The sequence below is a fragment of the Hemitrygon akajei genome, chromosome 2, assembly GCF_048418815.1.
Source record: "Hemitrygon akajei chromosome 2, sHemAka1.3, whole genome shotgun sequence".
NCBI lineage: Eukaryota > Metazoa > Chordata > Chondrichthyes > Myliobatiformes > Dasyatidae > Hemitrygon > Hemitrygon akajei.
The window spans coordinates 150,998,311-151,013,103 of record NC_133125.1 but is presented as its reverse complement, the minus strand read 5'-3'; the positions used below and the strand labels follow the sequence as shown (position 1 = coordinate 151,013,103).

The 14,793-nt window shown below is 54.6% G+C and overlaps 1 protein-coding gene across 1 annotated transcript in view; it reads left to right on the top strand.

The window, feature by feature from the left end:
* Positions 1–5,569: 5,569 nt before the first annotated feature.
* The window catches only part of LOC140716841 (uncharacterized), a 38,540-nt gene continuing 29,316 nt past the window's right edge, over positions 5,570–14,793 (top strand). Inside the window, exon 1 of the mRNA XM_073029804.1 lies at positions 5,570–5,824. The gene's annotated coding sequence lies outside the window, so the exon portion shown is untranslated. The remainder of the gene's footprint in view (positions 5,825–14,793) is intronic.

Sequence of the window (14,793 nt, the reverse complement as noted above, 5' to 3'; positions counted from 1 at the left end):
TGCCAACCATGTTTCTAGATGTGATGAAGTTCTTAAAAAGCTCTATTTTGGACTCATCTGTCCTCAGAACATTCTTCCAATAGCCTTCTAGCTTATCCATGTGGTTGTTATCAAACTTTAGATGGGCAGCAATGTTCTTATTGGAGAGTAGTGCCTTTTTCTTTGCAATCCTGCCATTTTTGTTCAGTACTTGCCTGATAGTAGTCTCATGAGTACTGACATTAGCCAGTGTAAGAGAGGCCTGTAGCTCCTTAGATGTTACCCTGAGGTTCCTTGTGACCTGGAGTATTACACGCCTTGCTCTTGGAGTGATTTTTGTTCATTGACCACTCCTGGGGAGAGTAATAATGGTGTTGAATTTCCTCCATCTCCAAAACCTGTAAGTTTGTTCACAAACTTTCTAGCACTACTCTATGTATCCTTAAGTCTTTCAGCTTTTTGTGCACCTTCTCTCTTGAAATAGTAAATGCACTCACTTCTCTTCCCTCACACCCTTCAACATCTGGCACACCGCTAGTGTCTTCCCCAGTGAAGACTGATGCAAAATACTTATTTAATATCTTATCTCCTTTTCCCCCGTTATTATTTCTCTGGCCTCATTTTCTAGCAGTCCTATATCCATTTTCATGTCTTTTATTTCTTACATACTTGAATAAGCTTTTACCATCCACTTTGGTATTGTTTGCTAGCTTGCTTTCATATTTCATCTTTTCCCTCCTAATGATTCTTTTAGTTGCTCTCTCTAGTGTTTTGAAATCTTCCCAATCCTCCATCTTCCCATTAATTTTTGCTTTATTGTGCCCTCTCTCTTGCCCCATTAGTTATGACTTCTCTTTTCAGCCATGGTTGCACTATTTTGCCTTTTGAGTATTTCATTGGTTTGCAATACATCTATCCAGCACCTTCCTCATTTTCCCCAGAAACTGATGCCATTGCTGCTCTACTGTCGCCCCTGCCAGCATCTCTTTCCTAGTAACTTTGGCCAACTCCTCTCTCATACCACTGTAATTTCTCCCTATCAAATTTCAGGTTTAACTTAGTTGTATTGTGATCACTGCATCCAGAGTGTTCTTTCACATTAAGCTCCATAATTGCTTCTGATTCATTATATAACACCCAATCCAGCATAGCTGATCTCCAGTAGGCTCAACAACAAACTGCTCTAATAAGCCATCTCATAGACATTCAATGAACTCACTCTCTTAAGATCCATTACCAACCTGATTTTCCCAATCCACCTGCAGGTTAAAATCCCCCATGACTATCATAACATTGCCCTTTTGACACACCTTTTCTACTTCCCATTGTAAACTGTGGTCCACATCCCGCAACTGTTGGGAGGCCTATATATAGCTGCCATCAAGGTCCTTTTACCCTTGCAGTTTCTTAAATCAACCCAAAATGATTCAACATCTTCCGATCCTATGTCACATCTTTCTACTTATTTGATGACATTCTTTACCAGCAGAGCCACACCACCCCCTCTGCCTACCTTCCCATCCCTCCAATACAATGTGTAACCTTGGACATTAGCTCCCAGTTACAACCATCATACCTGACAATCTAGAAGTGTACCCTCACCAAAGTCTTGTAAAACTTTTACATGGCATCCCAAATTTTGTACTCAGTGCCCTGACTGACAAAGGCTAGTGTGCCAAAAGGCTTATTCCCCATTCTGTCTACCTAAAAACACCACTTTCAGGGAACCTTGGACTTGTCCTCCTTGAACCCTCTGTTTTACGACACTCCTTTCACCTGTAAATGATTTTATTTGTCTCCCGAAGGTGCAACACCACACGCTTATCTGAGCCAATCTTCATTTTTGACATTCCTTGGCCCACTTATCTAGCTAACCAAGATACTTCAATAATCTCTTTGACAGGAGCTCAGTGTGAACCCCTCATGCTGTTCCCGCTCTTACTACATCGTTGAGGCAGAAGGGCCTATTCGGCACTGTATCTCTGAAAAAAAGTAAAATAAATAAACTTTTATCCTAGTATTTTACCATCCCTTCCCTATTAATACCTGCATATACTTTCTTATCTCCAGCAGCTTTGCCCTCGGCACACACCGGACAAACAATGGCAGCAGGTCTGTCAGGAGGAAAATATTTTTCACCACTATCTAATCTCAAGTATGTACATCCACACACATCTTCTGGCTATTACCACATTACAAGCTGACACCATTTTGAGTTACACATTTTAGCATCTGTTGTGCATATACTATGGTGCAGATTTTGAGAGAAAATATTTACTAGTTTGGAAAGGATGGAAATGATTAGGAATAATCAGCGTACTTTTCTGCATGGAAGATCATGTCTCATGAATTTAGTTAAGTTCTTTGCAAATGTAATCAAGGAAGTTGACGATATGGAATTCAGTAACTCCCTTGATAGGGTTCTGCATGATAGGTTGCTATGAATAGTTAGATGGCATGGCATCCAGAGAAAGCTAACCAACTGGATAATGAATTGGCCTTATGGCAGACAGCAGCAGCTTATGCAGGAAATTTTTTTTTCAGATTAGAGGTGAAAAAACACCTAGTGGTTTTCCCCAGAGATTGGTACTGGGCACATTGCTATCTGTCACCTATATCAGTGTCACAAACATGAGAAACTCTGCAGATGCTGGAAACCCAAAACGACACACAAAAATGCTGTATGGAACTCAGCAGGCCAGGCAGCATCTACGGAAAAGAGGAAACAGTTGAAGTTCGGGCCAAAACCCTTGATCCGGACTGAAAAGAAAGAGGATGTTAGAGTAAGAAGGAGGGGGAAGGGAAGGAAGAAATACAAGGTGTTAGGTCACATTTGAAACCAGGAGAGGTGGAGGGAGTGAAGTAAAGAGCGTTTGGTGAAAGAGATACAGGGCTGGAGAAAGGAGAATCTGATAGGAGAGGACAGAAAGCCATGGAAGAAAGGGAAGGAGGAGGAGCACCAGAGGGAGGTGATGGGCAGGTAAGGAGATAAGGTGAGAGAGGGAAACAGGAACAGGGAATAGTGAAGGAGAATGGGGCATTACCAGAAGTTTGAGAAACTGATGTTAATGCCATCAGGTTGGAGGCTACCAGATGGACTATAAGGTGTTGCTCCTCCAAACTGAGTGTGCCCTCATTGCGGCTGTAGATGAGGCCACAGGCAGACATGTTGGGATGGGATTGGGAAATAGAATTGAAAAGGGTGGCTACTGGGAGATTCCACTTTTTCTGGCAGATGGAGCATAGGTGCTCAGTGAGGTGGTCTCACAATCTACGTCAGATCTCACCAATATACAGGCAGCCACATGAGGAGACACAATACAGTAGATGACCACAAAAGACTCACAGGTGAAGTGTCGTCTCACCTGGAAGGACTGTTAGGGCCCTGAATGGTGGTGAGGGAGGAGGTATAGGGGCAGGTATGGCACTTGTTCCGCTTGCAAGGAAAAGTACCAGGATAGAGATCAGTGAGGAAGGATGAATTTCCAAGGGAGCAATCCCTGCAGAAAGTGGAAAATAGGAGGGAGGGAAAGATCTGCTTGGTGGGAGGATCACTTTGGAGATGGTGGAAGTTACGTTGAATTATGTGCTGGACGTGGAGGCCAGTGAGAACCCTATCCCTACTGTGGTGGTGGGTGGATGGTGTGAGATGGTGCACAAAATGAAAGGGATGCAGGTGAGGGCAGTATTACTGCTGGAGGAAGGGAAGCCCTTTTCTTTGAATGGGGAGGACATCTCAGTAGTACTGGAATGAAAAGCCTCATACTGAGAGTAGATGCAATGAAGACAGTGGAACTGAGAGAAGGGGATAGCAATTTTACAAGTGCCAGTGTGGGATAAGTTAGAGTCCAGGTAGCTGTGAGAATCAGTGGGTTTATAAAAGATATCAGTAGATAACTGTTTCCAGAGATGGAGACAGAGAGACTGAGAAAGTGAAGGGGAGGTGTCAGAAATGGACCAGGTAAATTTGAGGATAGGGTGGAAGTTGGAGGCAAAGTTGATGAAGTTGACGAGTTCCACGTGGCTGCAGGAAGCAGCTGCAAAGCACTCAACAATGTAGCGTAGAAAAAGTGGGCGACAGACACCAGTGTAGGCTTGGAACTTAGACTGTTCCATGTCACCAAAAAAAAGGAAGGCACAGCTGGGACCCATGTGAGTGCCCACGGCTACTCATTTTGTTTCAAGGAGAGGAGCCAAAGGAGAAGTTATTAAGAGTGAGGACAAGTTCCACTAGGCAGTTGGTTAGTACCTTTGCAAAGGACACTAAAATACAGTGGATGCTTTCATTCAGAGTGAAGATGACTATTAGGATTTATAGAGGTATCTTTATCAGCTGGATACATGGGCTGAGAATCGGCAAATGGAATTTAGTTTATATAAACACATGGTTTTTCACTTTGGGTAGACAGATTGGGGTAGGATAATCGCAGTCAATGTTAAGACCGTGGGGCGTGTTGCACAACAGAGGGATCTCGAAGTACAAGTGCATGATTCACTGAATGTGGCATCACAGGTAGAGAGGGTGGTGAATTAGGCTTTGGCATGCTGGCCTTTTTCAGTCAGGGCACTGAATATCATAGTTGGGATGTTATGTTGCAGTTATAGAAGTTTTGTCTTTATTGTTGGTCGACCTTCTATTTGAATGATGTCATTAATCAGGAAAGAGAGCAGAGGAGATTAAGAGATGTTTTGCGGACATGAGAGATTGAGTTCTGGAGAGAGGTTAAGCAGGTTAGGACTTTTATTTACTGGAGCAGAGGAGATTTTAGAGAGGTGTACAAAATTATATGGGGGCGTGGACATGCATAAAGACTTTATGACCAGGTTTGGGGAATCAAGAATTAGAGAACAGTGCATCACCATACTGAGGGAACTCAGCAGGTCTGACAGAATCCATGGAGGGAAATGTTTCAGGTCAAGACCCTTCATTAGAACTGGAAAGGAAGGGGTAGAACCCACAATCAAAAGATGGTGAGAGGGAGAAGGAGGGAATAGAAAATGGTGGGTGATAAATGAGACTAGATGAGGGGGAACAAGTGGGCGAGGGTGGGGCATGATGTAAGAAGCTGGGAGATGGAAGACATAAAGGACTGAAGAAGAAGAAATGTAACATGAGATGAAAGTGATCCAAGGAATCCAAGGAGGGGAAGTGATGGGAAGCTCATCAGGGCTGGGGAATGGGGAAAAGGAAACAGCGAGAGGGAATATGGTGGAGGGCAGACATCACAGAAATTAGTGAAAGCACGAGGTTGGAGACTGCCCAGGTGGAATATGAAGTGTTGCGAGTTTGGCCTCAGTGGCAGCTGCGAAGGTCACCCACAGATATGTCGGTGTGGGAATCGGATGCTGAATTATAATGAAAGGACACCTGATCGTCTGAACATCGATTTATCCAACCGCCGGTAATTTCAGCCCCGCCCCCTCTTTTCTCTGCCGCCAATGTGGAGAGCGAGCCAACAGCAACTTCTGCTGTGGAAGTCGAGCACCGCCCTCTGTTTGTCTCTCGATCTACGTAAAACCAGTGTTGCTTGGATAATCTCTGGAATCGAAACTGATGAGTAAATCAGAAAGTAAATCTGCCGGACTTCGCCCAGTCAGTGGAGAAAGGATACAGTGCAGTACTTGAACCGCTCCAGGACGGCTTTGCTCTGCATATATTCCGACTTAACATTAATGTCAACTCTAGCAGTTGTTTGAAAGCACAACAGAGCTCCGAGCACGGGTACTTTAGTCATCCCAGTGAGTCTAACCCAGGTGCAGACAGTGCAGTGGGGACCACTGAGACCACTCGGACCATCGCTGCAATCCCTCGTCAGCTGCAGGCAGACAGACGCCCGATCTACAGGTGAGTGAAACAGGTTGCCCGTGAGGGAAGTAGTGTGTAGTTGTGGGGTGGGGGGGGGGGGGGGGGGGGGGCGGGGGGCTGCGTAAGTGGACTGTTTCTGTGAGACGCCATTCGTTGGTTGAAATTTGTTTTTTCCCACTTGTTTGTAAATTGAAGAAACCAAACCGCTCCTTGTTCACGAAACAACTAAACACTCAATAACAATCTGCTTTGCGCTATTTTATTGTAGTCAGTAACGTTAGATCAGACCACAGAGCAGTACAGCGCAGGAACAACCCATTCAGATCTGGAACCTGTGCCGACCAGGATGCCAGTGGAAGCTAATCGCATCTTGTTTTTAAGTGTAATTTGTTTTTATTGGGAATGTCTGCAGTGCTAACGTAAATTAAGTTTTAATTGCACCTGGACATACTGGTGCATATGACAATAAACTTGATTTTAGACTGTCCCATGAACAAAGTCGCCAAAGAGACGCAGTTGATAGATTTGAAAAGTTGTCACAAATAAGGTGACAGTCTCGGAGTCGAGGGAGAGACAATTTCTTTGAGCTACATGTAATGGTTTCAAATCCTCCCATCATCAGACCGCCCTGTTCGCACCTATATTACAGATACCCACATTCAACAAGTGATGAATTTAAATCCGCATTGACAAACAAGAGAAAAAGATGTAGATGCTGGAAATCCAAGCAACTGGAACTCCAAAGTACTGGAGGAACTCAGGAGGCCAGACAGCATCTATGGAAAAAGAGTACAGTCGACATTTCCGGCCGAGACCTTTGGGCAGGACTGGAGAAGAAAAGCTGAGGATAGATTTAAAAGGGTGAAGGGAGAGAGAAACACAAGGTGATTAGTGAAACCTGGAGGGGGAGAGATGAAGAAGAGTTTGGAAGTTGATAGATGAAAGAGACAGGCCATGAAAGAAAGTGGGCGGGCGGGCGGGCGGGCGGTGGGGGTGGCGTTGAGCACCAGAGGGAGTCGATCAATGGGCAGATCAATAAGGTGAGAGAGGAAAAAGGGGATAGGAATTGGTGATGGGGGGGGGGGGGGGCGGATTACCGGTAATTCGAGAAATCGATATTCATGCCATCAGATTGGAGGCTACCCAAAAGGAATATAAGATGGTGTTCCTCCAACCTGAGTGTGGCCTCACTCCCCACTCCACACACCCTCCCGTCCTCCTCACTCCCCACTCCACACACCCTCCCCTCCTCCTCACTCCCCACTCCACACACCCTCCCGTCCTCCTCACTCCCCCACTCCACACACACTCCCCTTCTCCTCACACCCCACACACAACTCCCTCCCCTCCTATCCACACCCCACTCCCTCTCCTTCTCCCTCTCATTCCCCTCACTCTCCTCCCTCACTACCATTCAGTGCCCTAACAATCCTGCAGGATCAGACGACTCTTCCCCTGTGAGTCTGTTGGGGTCATACACTGTGTTCGGTGCTTGCGGTGGGGCCTCCTGTGGATCGGAGAGAGCCGACGCGGATTGGTATTCCGCTTCACCGAGTACATACGCTCCGTCCACCAGAAATAGCTGCATCTTCCAGTGGCCACCCATGTTAACTCCACTTCCCATTCCGATATGTCTATCCACTGACTCCTCCACTGTCGTGATGAGACCACATTTAGATTGGAGGAACAATATCTTATATGCCGCTTCGGTAGCCTCCAACCTGATGGCATGAACATCGATTTCTGGAACTTTCGGTGATGCCCCCATCACCCGCCGCCTCACTCGCCCCCTCCCCGTCCCCAATCCCTACTCCATCCCCTCCTGTCCGCCACTAATCCCCACACCCTCCCCTCCTCTCCACACCTCACTCCGCACTCCCTTCCCTCCTCCCCACCCACTCCAAACTCCCTCCCCACACCACACACCCTCCCGTCATCCTCACTCCCCACCCACAACTCCCTCCCCTACTCCTCACTCCCCACTCCACACACCCTCCCCTCCTCCTCACTCCCCACTCCACACACCCTCCCGTCCTCCTCACTCCCCACTCCACACACACTCCCCTTCTCCTCACACCCCACACACAACTCCCTCCCCTCCTATCCACACCCCACTCCCTCTCCTTCTCCCTCTCATTCCCCTCACTCTCCTCCTTCCCCCACAACCTCCCTCTCCCCCTGCTCTGACATCCTCTACCTCGCACCCTCCACTAACTCCCACCCTACGTCCCCACCCCTGCCTCCCCACACCCCCCACCACACTCGCCCCTGAACCCATCCCTAACCACACACCCCTTCCCCACAACCTCCCCTCCTCACCACTGCCTCCTCTCCTCCCCTCCTTCTCCCCTATCCCGTACTTTTCCTTCTTCCCTAACACCTCGCCCTCCCGCTCCTGACATCCTCCCCTCTCCCCGCATCCCCCTCCTCCCCACCTCCTCCACTACCCCCACTCCACATACACCCCTCTAGCATTAACCCCCCACAACACACACACCCACACCATACACCCACCACCACCATACACCCCTTCACCATTTCCCCCCTCCACACATCACACTCCCTCCCCTCCTCCCTGCTCCACACTCCCTCCCCCCAGCCCCACTCCCAACTCAATCCCCTCGTCTTCACTCCACACACTCTCCACTCCCTCCCCTTGTCCTCACTCGCCAATACCACCCATCGGCCCTCCTCCCCACTCCCTCCCATCGTCCCTCCTCCCCACTCCCTCATCTCGTCGCCACTCTCCTATTCCACACTGCCTCCACTCCTCCTCACTCCCCCACTCCACACTCCCTCCCCTCCTCCCCATCTCAACTCCCTCCCCTGCAACCAACACCTCACTCCCTCTCCTCCTACCCACTCACACCTCCACACTCCCTCTCCTCCTCCCCACTCACACCTCCACACATCCTCCCCTCGTCCCCCTCCACACATCTTCTCCTCATACCCCTTCCACACTCCCTCCCCTCCTCCCCCACACGCCACACATCCTCCACTCCTCCCCACACCACACATCCTCCACTCCTCCCCACACCACACTCACTCCACTCCTCCCCACACCACACTCACTCCACGCCTCCCCACTCCCCACAGCCTCCCACTCATTCCCCACTCCCACCCCTTCTCCCCACACCACACATCCTCCCCTTCTCCCCACACCACACATCCTCCCCTTCTCCCCACACCACACATCCTCCCTCCACTCCAGCCCGTACACACGCCCTCCCCTCCACCCCGTACCCACTCCCTCAGGTACCCACTGCCCCCCTTAACCCTGTACCCACTCCCTCCTCACTCCCCACAGCCTTCCCCCTCCTCACTCCCCACTCCCTCCCCTCCCCACTCCCTCCCCTCCTCATTCCCCACTCTACACTCTTGCCCCTCTCCTCTCCCACTCCCTCCCCTCCTCCCCACTCCCCACTACCTCCCTCCCTTCCACGCCCTCCCCTCCAGCCCATACACACGCCCTCCCCTCCAGCCCGTACCCACTCCCTCCCCAACCATGTACCCACTCCTCCCCACACCACACATCCTCCTCTCGTCCCCACTCCTCTCTCCACACTCCCTCCCTGCCCTCCTCCACACTCCGTCCCCTCCAACCCATCCCCTCCACCCTGTACACACTCCCTCCCCCCAAACCACACCACTCCCCTCCACCTCACTCCCCACTTCACACTCCAATCCCATCCTCCCCACACCCCACTCCCATCCCGTCCTCCCGTTCCTGCCCTCCTCCGTACTCCCCACTCCACACTCCCCAATCCCGTACCCACTCCCTAACCTTCCTCCCACACCACACTCACTCCCTCTTCCCCACGCGTCAATCCCTTCCCCCACACTCCGCTCCCTCCCCTCCTCCCCACACCACACATCCTCCCCTCCTCCCCACACCACACATCCTCCCCTCCTCCCCACACCACACATCCTCCCCTCCTCCCCACACCACACTCACTCCACGCCACCCATTCCTCATTCCCCACAGCCTCCCACTCCTCATTCCCCACTCCCTCCCCTCCTCCCCACACACACATCCTCCCCTCCTCCCCACACCACACTCACTCCACGCCACCCATTCCTCATTCCCCACAGCCTCCCACTCCTCATTCCCCACTCCCTCCCCTTCTCCCCCACATCACACATCCTCCCCTTCTCCCCACATCACACATCCTAACCTTCCTCCCCACACCACACTCACTCCATTCCTCCCCCCACCACACTCGCCCCTGAACCCATCCCTAACCACACACCCCTTCCCCCACAACCTCCCCACCTCACCACTGCCTCCTCTCCTCCCCTCCTTCCTCCCCTATCCCGTACTTTTCCTTCTTCCCTAACACCTCGCCCTCCCCGCTCCTGACATCCTCCCCTCTCCCCGCATCCCCCTCCTCCCCACCTCCTCACTACCCCCACTCCACATACACCCCTCTAGCATTAACCCCCCACAACACACACACCCACAACCATACACCCACCACCACCATACACCCCTTCACCATTTCCCCCCTCCACACATCACACTCCCTCCCCCTCCTCCCAGCTCCACACCTCCTCCCCCCCAGCCCCACTCCCAACTCAATCCCCCTCGTCTTCACTCCACCACACTCTCCACTCCCTCCCCATGTCCTCACTCGCCAATACCACCCATCGGCCCTCCTCCCCACTCCCTCCCATCGTCCCTCCTCCCCACTCCCTCATCTCGTCGCCACTTCCTCTATTCCACACTGCCTCCACTCCTCCCTCACTCCCCACTCCCCCCCACTCCCTCCCCTCCTCCCCATCTCAACACCCTCCCCTGCAACCACACCCCACTCCCCTCTCCTCCTACCCACTCACACCTCCCACACTCCCTCTCCTCCTCCCCACTCACACCTCCACACATCCTCCCCTCGTCCCCCTCCACACATCTTCTCCTCATACCCCTTCCACACTCCCTCCCCTCCTCCCCACACGCCCACACATCCTCCACTCCTCCCCACACCACACATCCTCCACTCCTCCCCACACCACACTCACTCCACTCCTCCCCACACCACACTCACTCCACGCCTCCCCCCACTCCCCACAGCCTCCACTCCTCATCCCCACTCCCACGCCCCCCCTTCTCCCCACACCACACTCCACCCCTATCCTCCCCTTCACCCCACACCACACATCCTCCCTTCTCCCCACACCACACATCCTCCCTCCACTCCAGCCCGTACACACGCCCTCCCCCTCCACCCCGTACCCACTCCCTCAGGTACCCACTGCCCCCCTTAACCCGTACCCACTCCCTCCTCACTCCCCACCAGCCTTCCCCTCCTCACTCCCACTCCCTCCCCTCCCCACATCCCTCCCCTCCTCATTCCCCACTCTACACTCTTGCCCCTCTCCTCTCCACTCCCTCCCCTCCTCCCCACTCCCCACTACCTCCCTCCCTTCCACGCCCTCCCCTCCAGCCCCATACACCACGCCCTCCCCTCCAGCCCGTACCCCTCCCTCCCCAACCAAGTACCCACTCCCTCCCCACACCACACATCCTCCTCTCGTCCCCACTCCTCTCTCCAACACTCCCTCCCTGCCCCCTCCACACTCCGTCCCCTCCAACCCATCCCCTCCACCCTGTACACACTCCCTCCCCCCAAACCACACCCACTCCCCTCCACCTCACTCCCCACTTCACACTCCATCCCATCCTCCCCCACACCCCACTCCATCCCGTCCTCCCGTTCCTGCCCTCCTCCGTACTCCCCACTCCACACTCCCCAATCCCGTACCCACTCCTAACCTTCCTCCCCACACCACACTCACTCCCCTCTTCCCCAGCGTCAATCCCCTTCCCCCACACTCCGCTCCCTCCCCCTCCTCCCCACACCACACATCCTCCCCTCCTCCCCACACCACACATCCTCCCCTCCTCCCCACACCACACATCTCCCCTCCTCCCCACACCACACTCACTCACGCCACCATTCCTCATTCCCCACAGCCTCCCACTCCCTCATTCCCCACTCCCTCCCCTCCTCCCCACACCACACATCCTCCACCCCTCCTCCCCACACCACGCACTCCACGCCACCCCATTCCTCATTCCCCCAGCCTCCCACTCCTCATTCCCCACTCCCTCCCCTTCTCCCCACATCACACATCCTCCCCTTCTCCCCACATCACACATCCTAACCTTCCTCCCCACACCACACTCACTCCATTCCTCCCCCCACCACACTCGCCCCTGAACCCATCCCTAACCACACACCCCTTCCCCACAACCTCCCCTCCTCACCACTGCCTCCTCTCCTCCCCTCCTTCTCCCCTATCCCGTACTTTCCTTCTTCCCTAACACCTCGCCCTCCCGCTCCTGACATCCTCCCCTCTCCCCGCATCCCCCTCTCCCCACCTCCTCCACTACCCCCACTCCACATACACCCCTCTAGCATTACCCCCCACAACACACACACCCACACCATACACCCACCACCACCATACACCCCTCACCATTTCCCCCCTCCACACATCACACTCCCTTCCCCTCCTCCCTGCTCCACACTCCCTCCCCCAGCCCACTCCCAACTCCATCCCCTCGTCTTCACTCCACACACTCTCCACTCCCTCCCCCTTGTCCTCACTCGCCAATACCACCCATCGGCCCTCCTCCCCACTCCCTCCCATCGTCCCTCCTCACCCCTCCCTCATCTCGTCGCCACTCCCTATTCCACACTGCCTCCACCATCCTCCATCACTCCCCCCACCCACACTCCCTCCCACACCCCCCCTTCCTACACCCTCCCCATCCATCCCCCTCCCCCAACCCACTCCCCACCCACACCACCCCCCACCTCACACCTCCCACCCTCCTCCCCCACCACACCTCCACACATCCCCACCACCCAGTCCCCCTCCCCACCATCCTCCTCATACCCCATCCCCCCACCCCTCCCCACCTCCCCACACGCTCCCCCACCTCACTCCACCCCCCACTCCCACAACACCTCCACACCTCCCCACACCACACTCACTCCACTCCTCCCCACACCACACTCACACCACACCTCCCCACTCCCCACAGCCTCCACCTCCACATTCCCCACCACCCACCCCATCTCCCCACCACCACACATCCTCCCCTTCTCCCCCACACCACACTCCTCCCCTTCACCCCCACAACCAACATCCTCCCCTTCTCCCCACACCACAATCCTCCCCTTCTCCCCACATCACACATCCTACCTTCCTCCCCACACCACCTCACTCCATTCCTCCCCCCACACCACACTCACTCCCCTCTTCCCCATGCGTCAATCCCTTCCCCCACACGCCGCTCCCTCCCCTCCTCCCCACACCACACATCCTCCCCTCCTCCCCACACCACACAATCCTCCCCTCCTCTCCACACCACACTCCACTCCACGCCACCCATTCCTCATTCCCCACAGCCTCCACTCCTCATTCCCCACTCCCTCCCCTTCTCCCCACATCACACATCCTCCCCTTCTCCCCACATCACAATCCTCCCCTTCTCCCCACATCACACATCCTCCCCTTCTCCCCACTCCACACTCCCTCTCCTCCTCCTCATTCCCCACTCCACACTCCTGCCCCCCTCTGCTCCCCACTCCCTCCCCTCCTTCCGACTCACACCTCCACACTCCCTCCCCTCCTCCCCACTCACACCTCCCACTCCCACTCCTCCTCCCTACTCACACCTCCACACATCCTCCCTCGTCCCCCTCCACACATCGTCTCCTAGTACCCCCTCCACACTCCCTCCCCTCCTCCCCACATGTCACCTCCCTCCCCCCACACAATACACTCCTCCCCACACCACACATCCTCCACTCCTCCCCACACCACACTCACTCCACACCTCTCAATCCTCATTCCCCCACGCCTCCCACTCCATCATACCCCAACCCCGTACCCACTCCCTCCCCACACCACACATCCTCCTCTGGTCCCCACTCCTCTTTCCACACTACCTCCCTCCCCTCCAGCCCGTACCCACTCCCTCCCCAACCCCGTACACACTCCCTCCCCTCCTCCACACACCACACTCACTCCACTCCACACCACTCCCCACTCCCTCCCCTCGTCCACACTCCCGACTTCACACTCCTCCCCTCCTCCCCACTCCCCACTCCCTCACCTTCTCCCCACTCCTGTACCCACTTCCCACCCTTCTTCCCACACCCCACTCCCCCTCCTTCCAACAACCCACTCACTCCTCCCCCTCCTCCCCTCACCACACCCACTCCCCTCCTCCCCACTGCCTCCCCTCCTCCTCACTCCCCACTTCACACTCCATCCCGTCCTCCCCACACCCCACTCCCTCCCCTCATCCCACACTCCCCACTCCTCTCCTCCTCCCAGTTCCTGCCCTCCCTCCCTACTCCCTCCCCCTCATCCCCACTACCCGTACCCACTCCCCCCTTCCTCCCCACACCCGACTCCCTCCTCCTGCCCACACCCGACTCCCACTCCTCCCACCCACACCCGTCCCTCCCCTCCTCCCCCCACTCCCGACTCCACACTCCTCACCACCACCCCACTCCCACCCCTCCTCCCCACACCCTCCTCCCCCTCCTCGCCACACACCACTCACTCCCCTACTCCCCACACCCCACTCCCCCTCCCCGCCACACCACTCACTCCCCTACTCCCCACACACCACTCCCTCCTCTCGTCCCCACACCTCATTCACTCCCTCATACCTACTCCCCACATCACACATTCTCATGTTGTCCCCGCACCCCACATCTACACTCCCTTCCATCCTCCCCACACCCCCACTCCCTCCCCTCCTCGCAACACCCACCTCCACACATCCTCCCCTTGCCCCCCACTCCCACCTGCACACTCCTCCTCTTCTCCACTCCCACACTCCACCACTCCCGCCCTCCCCCATCCCCACTCCCTCCCCAACCCATACCCACTCACTCCCCTCCTACCCACTCACTCCCCACTCACTCACATCCTCCCCACTCCCCACTCCACACTCCCTCTCCATCCTCCTCATTCCCCACTCCACA